A 12,530-nucleotide genomic window follows, 5' to 3' on the forward strand; every position below is an offset into this window, starting at 1 on the left:
CTGGCTTAGGAGGCCAGTGCCTTATCCATTAGGCCACTGGGGCACTGTGTAGTCAGTATGACCTATACGAACTGATAGAATAGGTAAAAAAATATATAATGGAAGGCACTGACAAATGACAAGGAAATTACGAATTTTTTATTTTGTTCGCACTCCATTGCTAAAAAAACAGGTTAGCAGAGGATGGTTTCGATCCATCGACCTCTGGGTTATGGGCCCAGCACGCTTCCGCTGCGCCATTCTGCTTCCAACCACCCAAGATTGGACCCACAATCCCTGGCTTAGGAGGCCAGTGCCTATCCATAGCCACTGTGGCACTGTGTACTCAGTATGACCTATACGAACTGATAGAAGAGGTAAAAAAAATATATAATGGAAGGCACTGACAAATGCCAATGAAATTACAAATTTTTGAATTTTGTTCGCACTCCATTGCTAAAAAAACAGGTTAGCAGAGGATGGTTTCGATCCATCGACCTCTGGGTTATGGGCCCAGCACGTTCCGCTCCGCCACTCTGCTTCCAACCACCCAAGATTGGACCCACAATCCCTGGCTTAGGAGGCCAGTGCCTTATCCATTAGGCCACTGTGGCACTGTGTCCTCAGTATGACCTATACGAACTGATAGAAGAGGTAAAAAAATATAAATGGAAGGCACTGACAAATGCCAATGAAATTACAAAATTTTTGAATTTTGTTCGCACTCCATTGCTAAAAAAACAGGTTAGCAGGGATGGTTTCGATCCATCGACCTCTGGGGTATGGGCCCAGCACACTTCCGCTGCGCCACTCTGCTTCCTACCACCCCAGATGGGACTTGAACCCACAATCCCTGGCTTAGGAGGCCAGTGCCTTATCCATTAGGCCACTGGGGCACTGTGTAGTCAGTATGACCTATACGAACTGATAGAATAGGTAAAAAAATATATAATGGAAGGCACTGACAAATGCCAATGAAATTACGAATTTTTTATTTTTGTTCGCACTCCATTGCTAAAAAAACAGGTTAGCAGAGGATGGTTTCGATCCATCGACCTCTGGGTTATGGGCCCAGCACGCTTCCGCTGCGCCACTCTGCTTCCAACCACCCAAGATTGGACCCACAATCCCTGGCTTAGGAGGCCAGTATCTTATCCATTAGAACACTGGGGCACTGTGTACTCAGTATGACCTATACGAACTGATAGAAAGAGGTAAAAAAATATATAATGGAAGGCACTGACAAATGCCAATGAAGTTACAATTCTTTATTTTTGTTCGCACTCCATTGCTAAAAAAACAGGTTAGCAGAGGATGGTTTCGATCCATCGACCTCTGGGTTAAGGGCCCAGCACACGCTTCCGCTGCGCCACTCTGCTTCAAACCACCCCAGATGGACTTGAACCCACAATCCCTGGCTTAGGAGCCAGTGCCTTATCCATTAGGCCACTGGGGCACTGTGTAGTCAGGATGACCTATACGAACTGATAGAATAGTATAAAAAATATATAATGGAAGGCACTGACAAATGCCAATGAAATTACGAATTTTTTATTTTTGTTCGCACTCCATTGCTAAAAAAAACTGGTTAGCAGGAGATGGTTTCGATCCATCGACCTCTGGGTTATGGGCCCAGCACGCTTCCGCTGCGCCATTCTGCTTCCAACCACCCAAGATTGGACCCACAATCCCTGGCTTAGGAGGCCAGTGCCTTATCCATTAGGCCACTGTGGCACTGTGTACTCAGTATGACCTATACGAACTGATAGAAGAGGTAAAAAAAATATAAATGGAAGGCACTGACAAATGCCAATGAAATTACAAATTTTTGAATTTTTGTCGCACTCCATTGCTAAAAAAACAGGTTAGCAGAGGATGGTTTCGATCCATCGACCTCTGGGTTATGGGCCCAGCACACTTCCGCTGCGCCACTCTGCTTCCAACCACCCAAGATTGGACCCACAATCCCTGGCTTAGGAGGCCAGTGCCTTATCCATTAGGCCACTGGGGCACTGTGTACTCAGTATGACCTATAGACGAACTGATAGAAGAGGTAAAAAAATATATAATGGAAGGCACTGACAAATGCCAATGAAATTACGAATTTTTTATTTTTGTTCGCCACTCCATTGCTAAAAAACAGGTTAGCAGAGGATGGTTTCGATCCACGACCTCTGGTTATGGGCCCAGCACGCTTCCGCTGCGCCACTCTGCTTCCAACCACCCAAGATTGGACCCACAATCCCTGGCTTAGGAGGCCAGTATCTATCCATTAGAACACTGGGGCACTGTGTACTCAGTATGACCTATACGAACTGATAGAAGAGGTAAAAAAATATATAATGGAAGGCACTGACAAATGCCAATGAAATTACTAATTCTTTATTTTGTTCGCACTCCATTGCTAAAAAACAGGTTAGCAGAGGATGGTTTTCGATCCATCGACCTCTGGTTAAGGGCCCAGCACGCTTCCGCTGCGCCACTCTGCTTCCAACCACCCAAGATTGGACCCACAATCCCTGGCTTAGGAGGCCAGTGCCTTATCCATTAGGCCACTGGGGCACTGTTACTCAGAAGATGACCTATACGAACTGATAGAAGAGGTAAAAAAATATATAATGGAAGGCACTGACAAATGACAAGGAAATTACGAATTTTTTATTTTTGTTCGCACTCCAGCACTCCACTCCAGTGCGCTCTTCCAACCACCATCCACCGTCTCGCTTCATGCACTTCCTCACTCCTTTCTCCGTGAGGTAACTCCTGCTATAGTATAGCGACAGACTGAAAGTGTCCTTTCTAGAGTGGCCTATGGGGTGTCTAACAGAGCCATGAAACCGAGACAAAACCAACCAGTGGCCAGAAATATATTACACCCATGGTGATAAGACTTACCATAGAGAATGAATAGGAAAAGTTAAGGAGTTAAATTTGATTATATCAGGCTCCTGCTCAATTAGTCAGGACATGGACTCTACAAGGTGTTGAAGGCATTCCAAAGGGATGCTGGCCCATGTTGACTACAATGCTTCCCACAGTTCGCTCAAGTTGGCTGGATGTCCTTTGGGTGGTGGACCATTCATGGTACACACAGTGAACTGCTGAGTGTGAAAAACCCAGCAGCGTTGCAGTTCTTGACACAAACCAGTGCGCCTGGCACATGCTACCTTACCTCGTTCAAAGGCACTTAAATATATTTTGTCTTGCCCATTCACCCTCTTAATATCACACATACACAATCCATGTCTCAATTTTCGCATGGCTTAAAAATACCTAACCTAATTCTTTTCACATGAGAGAAAAAGTTCAAAAGGAGCTTGACACACTAAAAAGCCAAGACATCATCAGAAAAAATCAGTGGGCCAACGCCATGAAACCCCAATAGTGGTCACACCAAAACCCAATACGCCTGATAAAGTTTGTCTGTGTCGACATGCGCCTTCCGAACACAGCAATTCAACGTGAACGACACATCACAACAAAGGTTGACAACCTCATCCATGATCTGAATGGAGCAGTGGTGTTCTCCAAGCTAGATCTTAATGCTGGATACCACCAGCTTGAGTTACATCCAGACTCATGGTACATCACAACCTTCACTACACATACTGGCCTATTGAGATCCCCCAGAGTGAACTCTGGCATAAATTCAGCTGCCGAGGTGTTGCAAAATGCAATACAGCAAGTACTGAAAAGCATTCCCAACGTGAGAAACATGAGCGATGACATCCTAGTCTACGGTAGATCTCAAGATGAACACAACGCAAGTATCAAAGCTAAGTTTTGGAGATTGAGAGAGAAAAATCTCACGCTGAACAAAGAAAAATGTGAATACAGCAAAACAACACTTGAGTTTTACGGCAATGTTTTCTCAGAAAAGCAATTTGGCGGATCCAAAGAAAATCAAAGCAATACAGAATCTGCCAGCACCTCAAAATGCCTAGGAAGTTATCAGTCTACTTGGCATGATACAATACTGCTCACAGTTCATACCAGATTTTGCAACAGCCACACAGCCTCTTCTTGAACTCACAAGTAAACATCACACCTGGTCATAGGGACTACAGCACCAGTCTGCGATGAAAAAATTAAGAACACGTCTGATGCAGCACACGACGACAGCCTACTTTGACCCAGCCAAGAGGACGACACTGTTAGTTGATGCCAGCCCAGTTGGTTTAGGTGTCATACTAAGTCAGCACAGCACTACAAGTGACAAAGATGCCCATATCATAGCATATGCACTGCTCACAAACTGAGAGAGAAGCTCTGACGATCATCTGGGCATTCCAAAACTTTCACTTGTATCTCTATGGAGCTCACTTCACAGACCATAAACCACTAGAGCTAATATTCAACAACACAAAAGCCACCCCCCCAGCATGACTTGACCGATGGAGACTGAAACTACAACCATACAACTACACTGTGAAGTACAAAGCCAGTAAAGACAACCCTGCCGACTACATGTCAAGACATCCCATCGCAGGGGAAACCCCACAAAGAACCTCTCGCATGTCAGAAGAATATGTGAACTTTATCATTGACAACACAGCTCCCAAAGCGATGACTCTAGAAGAGGTGGAAGAAGAAAGAAAGAGACAGCTCTACAGAAGGTGATGCGCCTATTGTCACATTGTCACAGGAACCTGGCAAGATTCACCACGTGACAAACAAGACGTTGATTTCCAAACATTAAAGCACTCTTTCGCATGAGACATGAACTAACTAATCAACGCACAAGCAAACGCCAATCTCTCTCCAAAAAAAAGAAATCAACCTAGTTGACACAGGACATCTAGGTGTTGTAAAAACAAAACACCTACTGAGAGAGAAGGTTTGGTTTCCAGGCATAGATGACTTTGTTGAAAAAGCAATTCAGCAATGCATTCCATGTCAAGCTGCCACTGTAGAAAATCATATGGAACCACTGTCTATGTCAAAACTACCCAAAGGTCCATGGCTAGAAGTATCAGTCAATTTCTGTGGTCCTTTCCCATCAGGTGACTACCTACTTGTAGCTGTCAACAAACACTCAAGGTATCTGGAAGTTGAAATCGTAAAGTCCACATCTGCCACTTCTGTCATTCCCAAGCTTGACAAAGTTTTCCCCTCCTTTGGAGTACCTGAGATTGTAAAAATGGACAATGGACCCTCCCTTCAATGGACAGTCCTTCACAGATTTCAGCCACTACCTTGGATTTAAACACAGAAAGAAAACACCTTACTGGCCTGGAGCTAATGCCAAAGCAGAACGCTTCATGAGAACACTCAAGAAAACTGTCACAGCCACAAACTCTGAAGGAAAACCTTGTAAACAAAATCGGTACAGTTTTCGGGGGAACTACCGCGCAACCCCTCACGGAACTACTCAACAAACACCAGCCGAGCTGATATTTGGAAGAAAACGCTGCACTACACTTCCCACAACAACTCACTTTGCTCCAAACACCAAGCTATGTGACACTGATCAATGTGCAAAGCAACGCATGAAATAGACTGCTTACTACAAGAACCGAGCACAACCCTCCACACTCAAACCAGGAGATACGGTACTCTGCAATCAGCAAGTCAAAGGAAAACTCATGACTCCCTACAATCCTAAGCCTTACAAAGTTGTGAGAATCAAAGGTTCGGTGATAACAGTGACAAAACTCATACTTCTTCAAAAAGCTCCCACCGTCAATACCTGTCGACTTCGACGCCGAGCTGTCGGAAGAAGAGGACGACCTGAACACTGGTCCACAGGACACTGAACAACCAGATCAAAACCCTGATCCAGATCCAAACCCTTGATACACTATGAGAACTAATAGAAGACCTCCAAGATATCTCATTGAAGAGAGTTTGAAGACTGTGAAGTAGTTAAAAACCTTAATGTTGTATCCCAAGTGAATTGTATACCGACCAGTAGTGATAACCTAAGTTTCTTTATTGTGACATTAGGGAGGAATGTAATGTAGTGAACATTATGCCACAATCCAGTCCATGTATTCATTCTGTGGGGTTCCAGTTCCATGTTTTACAGTAGACAGACGGCAGGAGGGATATGCCATGTGAACTATGTAATGCCAGCAAACTTCTGAGTAAAGTTAAACTAAACAATACGAATGCCCTGACCTCAGTTCATACAAACATAAGCCATCTAAATCACTGGATGTTACACCAGTGACATCAGTAAGGGATCACAGCTTTCACCTGGATTCACCTGGTATGTCTGTGTCATGGAAAGAACCGGTGTCCTTAAAGTTTTGTATACTCAGTGTACAGTATATGTTTTATGGCTCTGGTATGGTATATGTGAGCTATCACCTGTATTAATTTCAGTAACTCAATGCCAGTGAAAGGTTCAAGGCATAGTCCATTCTCAAATCAAATTCATTTGGCTTCAAAATTGCTTGATTTAAAGGCATAGTATGTGATTTGTTAATCTGACGGTTGGTATTGGGGAAATATTATGTCACCCGTAGGTATAGAATAATAATTTGTGTATGTGTGTGTACGTTCGAGTGTTATGGTTTCTTCTTTGCATCTTCACATTTGAATTATAGAGTAGGCATTAATGCAGATATCATGAACTGTAGCATATGTTATGTTACACTACAACCCCCCCCCCCCCCCCCCCCCCKSCACACACACACACACACACACACACACACACAGACAGACACAGGATATGTAGCCAGGAATCACTGATGACATATTTAAACTGGGGTAATCATTTGTTCTCTCCCTCTATCCTCCCCCTTTCTCTCCCAGTTCTCTGTCTCATTCTCTTTCTGTCTTTCTTTTTCTATGTGAAGGTATGTTGTCGTGGCACTCTAGGAGAAATAGGGCGTGACATGCTGAGGTGATTCCACGGAAGACACTGGATGAAGAAAACAACAATTATATCACAGGAAAACACACATGCACACACGCCTGCAGACACACCGCAACACCACATCCACACACACACAAACACACACACACAAACACACACACACAAAAACACACACACACACACACACTTTCTTGGTCTTATCTGAGGTATTTTATAATGAATGTCAGAATGGCCGTATTCTGAATACACTCTAGCACTAAATCAATGACGATTTTCTACGCTTTTCCATTGAAGGCCATATTAAGGTTAAATTAATGACTGGAGCTTTTAATTGATAAAAACAAATGACTATTGAAAGTGCAATTCAGTATCGTGCTTTTACTGGTCAATTTATTCCCTATACTGTACTTTGACTTGTCTAGTCATTCCTTGTATTCATATTTTTTTTTGTGTATTGTACCTTCTTGACTAATCAATCACATCATTCCATGCATTAGAAAAAGTTGTGTGTTTGGTTAATTGATCAATCAAGTTATTCTGTATGTTTGTCTCTTTTTTAATATAGAATATTACATCAAATCAAAACAAATCAAAACAAATCAAACAAAAAACTATCTCTGTCAGATCCATTAGCCTTTATCTCTGTGGCCAGATGACGTGGCGAGGTCCACATCCTGCTGAACATCCAATCACATCTTATCGGTCCCTGCGGTCTGGTGTGCTGAGAGTCATCCTTGTGGTGGTCTCGGGAGGACATTACTGTGAGTAAAAGATGTCAAAAATACATATTCTTGGTTGAAACCGTTTAAAATCGCTTAAGGAACCGCCCCTTTTTTTCAATTTTCACCTAAAATGACATACCCTAATTAAACTGCATATTCTTGATACCATTTGAAAGGAAACACTTTGAATTTTGTGGAAATGTGAAATTAATGTAGGAGAATATAACACATTAGATCTGGTAAAAGATAATACAAAGAAAAATAAAACGTTTTCAGAATTTTTTTGTACCATCATCTTTGAAATGCAAGAGAAAGGCCATAAAGTATTGTTCTTGCCCAAGCGCAATTTAGATTGGTCACTAGATGGCAGCAGTGTATGTGCAACGTTTTAGACTGATCCAATGAACCATTGCATTTCCGATAAAACATTTTTATCAAGACTGCCCAAATGTGACGAATTGGATTATTAATTACTTTTCAAGTTCATAACTGTGCACTCTCCTCAAACAATAGCATGGTATGCTTTCACTGTAATAGCTACTGTAAATTGGACAGTGCAGTTAGAGTAACAAGAATTTAAGCTTTCTGCCAATATCAGATATGTCTATGTCCTGGGAAATGTTCTTGTTACTTATAACCTCATGCTAATCGCATTAGCACACATTAGCTCAACCGTCCCGCGGGTGGGACACCGATCTGTAGAGATCCTTCAGAGGATTTATAAAAAAATAAGTACATTTTGCTCACTGGGATTCTTCTAAATCTCGTGTCCTTGAACGTGTGCAAAGCCTGGGCGTCCAAGGCTACCTCTGTAGAGCCCGGGTCGGTGGTGATCACGGGTCAGTGCGGATTCACGGGTCAGAGCGGATGTATATTCTAGTTTATTTGATTTGATTCACATTGAGGTTGCCACAGGATGCTGGATGGTACTTCCTGAATGAGAAGATTCAGAGGGGGTTGGTTAGGTTAGCAATGCAGCTGAACACATTGTCTAAATAGTGATGTACTGTATACCAAGTGCTGTACAGGACTTACAACACATTCAGATAGTACTGAAGCTTTGTGACGTGAAGATATGGCTGTTACTGCAATGGTGTGGAGGCTGGATTGTGGGGTCTGGTGAACTGACAGAGTTGGCAGGAGTAGATGGAGGAGCCTGGAGGTCAAAACATGATGAATACAAAATCTAAATAATAAAATACCAAATGTTAAAGTCTAAGATATACGTCAGGAACCTTTTGACAGCTTGTTATGATAAAAAAAGATTTACAACAGGTAAAACTGGACAGCTGGATTAGACTGAAGATAAGTGTGGTTCACAACAATGCAACGTGTAAAGCACTTGTGTTCCTTGTTGGCAGTGGAAGCTGTCGCACAGATCACCCTAATCATAACACCCACAGAAAATTCTGCTCTCTATAACAAGTTCCTCTAGATTTGCATTCAGTGTAACTGAGGTACAGTATCAGATTGAAGCATTGACGTCAGTGGAGAAGAATCTGCACCTACCTGCTCTGTGGCCCCACCTGGCTCCTCCAGGAAGTGGAGGTGGAGCAAAATGGAGAATAATGAAGATGAATTTTTGCCACCCAGGGAGCAGTTGTTGCGGGTTAACTGCCTTGCTCTGTAAATTTCTTAGGTTTAGATTTATTTTAAATTGCTTAATTTTACCTAGACCATTCAGTTAAGAACAAATTCTTATTTACAATGACAGCCTACACCAGCCAAACCAGGACAACGCTGGGCCAATTGTACAAAGAAAAAAACAAGCGTTCTTTTGTATTATTTTTGTACCATCATCTTTGAAAATGCAAGAGAAATGCCATAATGTATTATTCCAGCCCAGGTGCAATTTAGATTTTGGCCACTAGATGACATCAGTGTATGTGCAAAGTTTTAGACTGATACAATGAACCATTGGATTTCTGTTCAAAATTTTGTATCAAGACTGCCCAAATGTGCCTAGTTTGTTTATTAATAACTTTTCATGTTGAAAATTGTGCGCTCAAACAATAGCATGGTATTCCTTCGTTGTAATAGCTACTGTAAATTGGATAGTGCAGTTAGATTAACAAGAATTTAAGCTTTCTGCCAATATCTGACATGTCTATGTCCTGGGAAATGTTCTTGTTACTTACAACCTCATGCTAATCGCATTAGCCTACGTTAGCGCAACCGTCCAGAATCGACCTATTAAGAATCGATAAAAATGTTGAATTAAAAATAAAATCTATTATGAAACAAAAAAATTATAAAAATGGTTCTGCTCCCATTTCCATCTCAACCACTTTGAGTCAGTGTGTGTGATCTCCGACAGCAGAAGGTCAATCAATGAACGATAAATCACTGAAATTCACATAATTGAGAAATGTATCTAATTTTTGTAAAAATGTAGCACCATAGGGTCTGTGACCTTTCCAGGTTCCCCCAGCTAGAGATGGCAGTTTCCGGTGGTACTCATCAAATGTATGTAAGAAATTACTTTTAATTGCAATTATGTTAATAAATATCATAATTGGATTTCTGATTACCTCTGATATTAACATCGCCACTAAAGCAGTTGCATGAAATTGGTTATGGGTATAATTAAAAAGGTTTTCTTGATCTCCATTGATGAAGTAAATGAGAGACTGTTGGAAGTCTAGAGACTTTGGAATCCTTTCAGATAATGTACTATATGACATTTTTTCTTCAGGAATTTTAATGTCAGTCACTTTAATAACGTTGCCGTCCTCAATAAAGTGATTCATTCTGAACACAGGTTTACAATAGTTGTCATTCCTGTCAAATAAACAAATAATCTGTCCTGCTATAATGTATGTAGGATTTGGTTCATTTCCGTGAATTGTTCCATTTTTCATAACTTTCATAATTAACGCTTCATAAAGATTTTTCCTATCGAGGTAAATTACATTATTACAAATTTCTTCAAGAATGAATGTATCAACGCTCGACAGTTTCGTCCGCTTATGTTTTGGGTCCCTAGGATACTTGGAATTAAGATATTTGGTCAGGTCTTCAGATGACATCAAAACGTGTTCAATGAGTTTTGCTTTTGCTATCCTGTTAGAAGTCTCATAAATCTTAAATGTAGCCAAGCTGCACTTATTAACTTTTAAAACAAAATTATAAAAATTAAAAACTTGAATGTTATTAGTAGTTTTTTTTTTATATAACTCTCTACAATCTTGTACTTTGCTAGAATCAAACTCTTGAGAAAAAGTTAAAGTTTTAGTCTCATACACAACTGATGGTGGTATAAATTTTTTGATTAACTTATAGCATTCATTTGTTGAGAAGTTTTTGGCAGTAGAATATTCATTCGAATTATCAGGATAATGTTTATTTATTTTACCTGTTATTTGGCATACTTCTATGCCAATTTTCTCATTTCCATGTCCATTATTCTGGGGGAATAAAGAACAGATTTAGATTAACCTTGTTTTCACATTAAACTAACATGAAGAGAAAGTCACATGTTTTTTTCATCTTCCCATACGGTCATATAATGAAAAACACAAGCAGTATCTTTAACACTATTTCTAATGGGCCAGACAACAGTAAAGGATGATCATAATATTTTGATTAACAGACTACTGTAATTAACATATACTGTACATGTAGGTTAACGTAATTTACTTTACCTGTTTAGAAAACATTAATAAAAAATGCTAAAAGTACTAATCTTACCTCCATTTTGCTCCACCTTTCTGAAAAGGACTGGTGTTGGCTATTTATTAGGTGATCAAACTGGGCGTGGCTGCATGGTGAGCTTTAGTTTTCTGGGACGTTCTATTTGTAGAGAGCACTTGCTGGAAGATCTGTATCCACTCACACACACATGAAGAAGTTTTACTCACACTAAGAATATGGAGGACAATCAACATTGATATGAACATTGGATATTGATTTTAAAAGAGGAGAAAAATAACAAGAAATGAATTGGTACTGAAATTGATTAAATTAATAATGAAATGTTAGATGTGAATGTTAATATGTGACTGAAGTAATATAGTGAAATGGTTCAAGTTAGTCTGTTTTGAGGATAATTAGGACAAGGTTTATTAGGTTTGAAAGACAAGGCCTTTGGGCCTTTAGGGGAAAATCAATAGCCTGCACCTGTTACTATTTGAACTAACTTGAGTGGGTTGGGGACCATTTCCATCTCTACTTTCTCAAGCCTGAGGTGAGAATGCATTTGTGGTTTAGAAAGCCTAGGGCGGGGATGGGCAACTTTTGTAGGCCCACGGACCAATTAAAAAAATATACATATTAGGAACTCAGTCGTGGTCTTAATGTTGAGAGTTAGAATAATATAATACAATTTCGAAAATTGGTTGTGCATCAGCAGTCACTCAATAAGCCCATGTCAGCAAAACATTTTTTAGATTGGTAAATTAATCTAGCGGCCAGCAATCTAAATTTGTAGTAAGGTCAAATTACTGACTGGGGTGGGGCACATTGATTATCAGTTATCATATTAAAAAACTGCAAAACATTTGCTTGCCTCCAACCTATGACAAAATGTGTAGAATTACAGAAAATGATGTGTAAAACTGCTAATTTATTTATAATTTATTTGTTTGCTTATCGTAATTGCTTTTGTGATTTTTGATTTATTACATTAATTGATTTAGCTGGTGATTTTTTTATGCTTGTTTCTGGAATTTTGAATGAACTCACTATATTGTCATCAAAGAGTCATACAAGTGCATGTAGTTTAACTCTGGGAAATCAAATTGATTTGATTTATTGAGGATTTTTTGCCTCCCCTTCTCTCCAGCTGTCTCCCCCTTCTCTCCCCTCTCTCCTCCCACTCTCTCTCCCCCTTCTCTCCCCCTCTCTCCTCCCCCTTCTCTCCCACTCTCTCCCCTTCTCAACGTCTTGTCTTTGGCATTAGCTTAGCTGAGTTTGGCACTGGCTATGATGCCACTTTAATTCAACTGCATGAATGACTAATAGTTCCTAAGAAGTTTCTGGGAAAACAAGATAAACCTGATTGTAGA

At 40.5% G+C, this 12,530-nt stretch overlaps 1 long non-coding RNA gene and 2 other non-coding genes across 4 annotated transcripts; all 3 read right to left on the reverse strand.

Annotated features, from left to right (window-relative positions):
* Positions 1 to 802: 802 nt before the first annotated feature.
* trnar-ccu (transfer RNA arginine (anticodon CCU)) lies at positions 803 to 875 on the reverse strand. Its single transcript has one exon. It is a non-coding gene; the product is annotated as a tRNA-Arg (tRNA).
* A 132-nt stretch (positions 876 to 1,007) lies between these two features.
* Positions 1,008 to 1,079, reverse strand: trnam-cau (transfer RNA methionine (anticodon CAU)). Its single transcript has one exon. It is a non-coding gene; the product is annotated as a tRNA-Met (tRNA).
* A 6,062-nt stretch (positions 1,080 to 7,141) lies between these two features.
* LOC111975009 (uncharacterized) lies at positions 7,142 to 11,253 on the reverse strand. Of its 2 annotated transcripts, XR_002878754.2 has the most exons (6): positions 11,215 to 11,229; positions 10,880 to 10,931; positions 9,034 to 9,148; positions 8,560 to 8,680; positions 8,261 to 8,457; positions 7,325 to 7,561 (listed from the first exon to the last, which is right to left on the reverse strand). It is a non-coding gene; the product is annotated as an uncharacterized lncRNA (long non-coding RNA). The 2 variants fall into 2 exon arrangements; XR_011481118.1 differs by having other exon boundaries at positions 7,142 to 7,561; positions 9,034 to 10,931; positions 11,215 to 11,253.
* Positions 11,254 to 12,530: the final 1,277 nt, after the last annotated feature.

The sequence above is a fragment of the Salvelinus sp. IW2-2015 genome, linkage group LG15 (genome assembly GCF_002910315.2).
Source record: "Salvelinus sp. IW2-2015 linkage group LG15, ASM291031v2, whole genome shotgun sequence".
Classification (NCBI taxonomy): Eukaryota; Metazoa; Chordata; class Actinopteri; order Salmoniformes; family Salmonidae; genus Salvelinus; species Salvelinus sp. IW2-2015.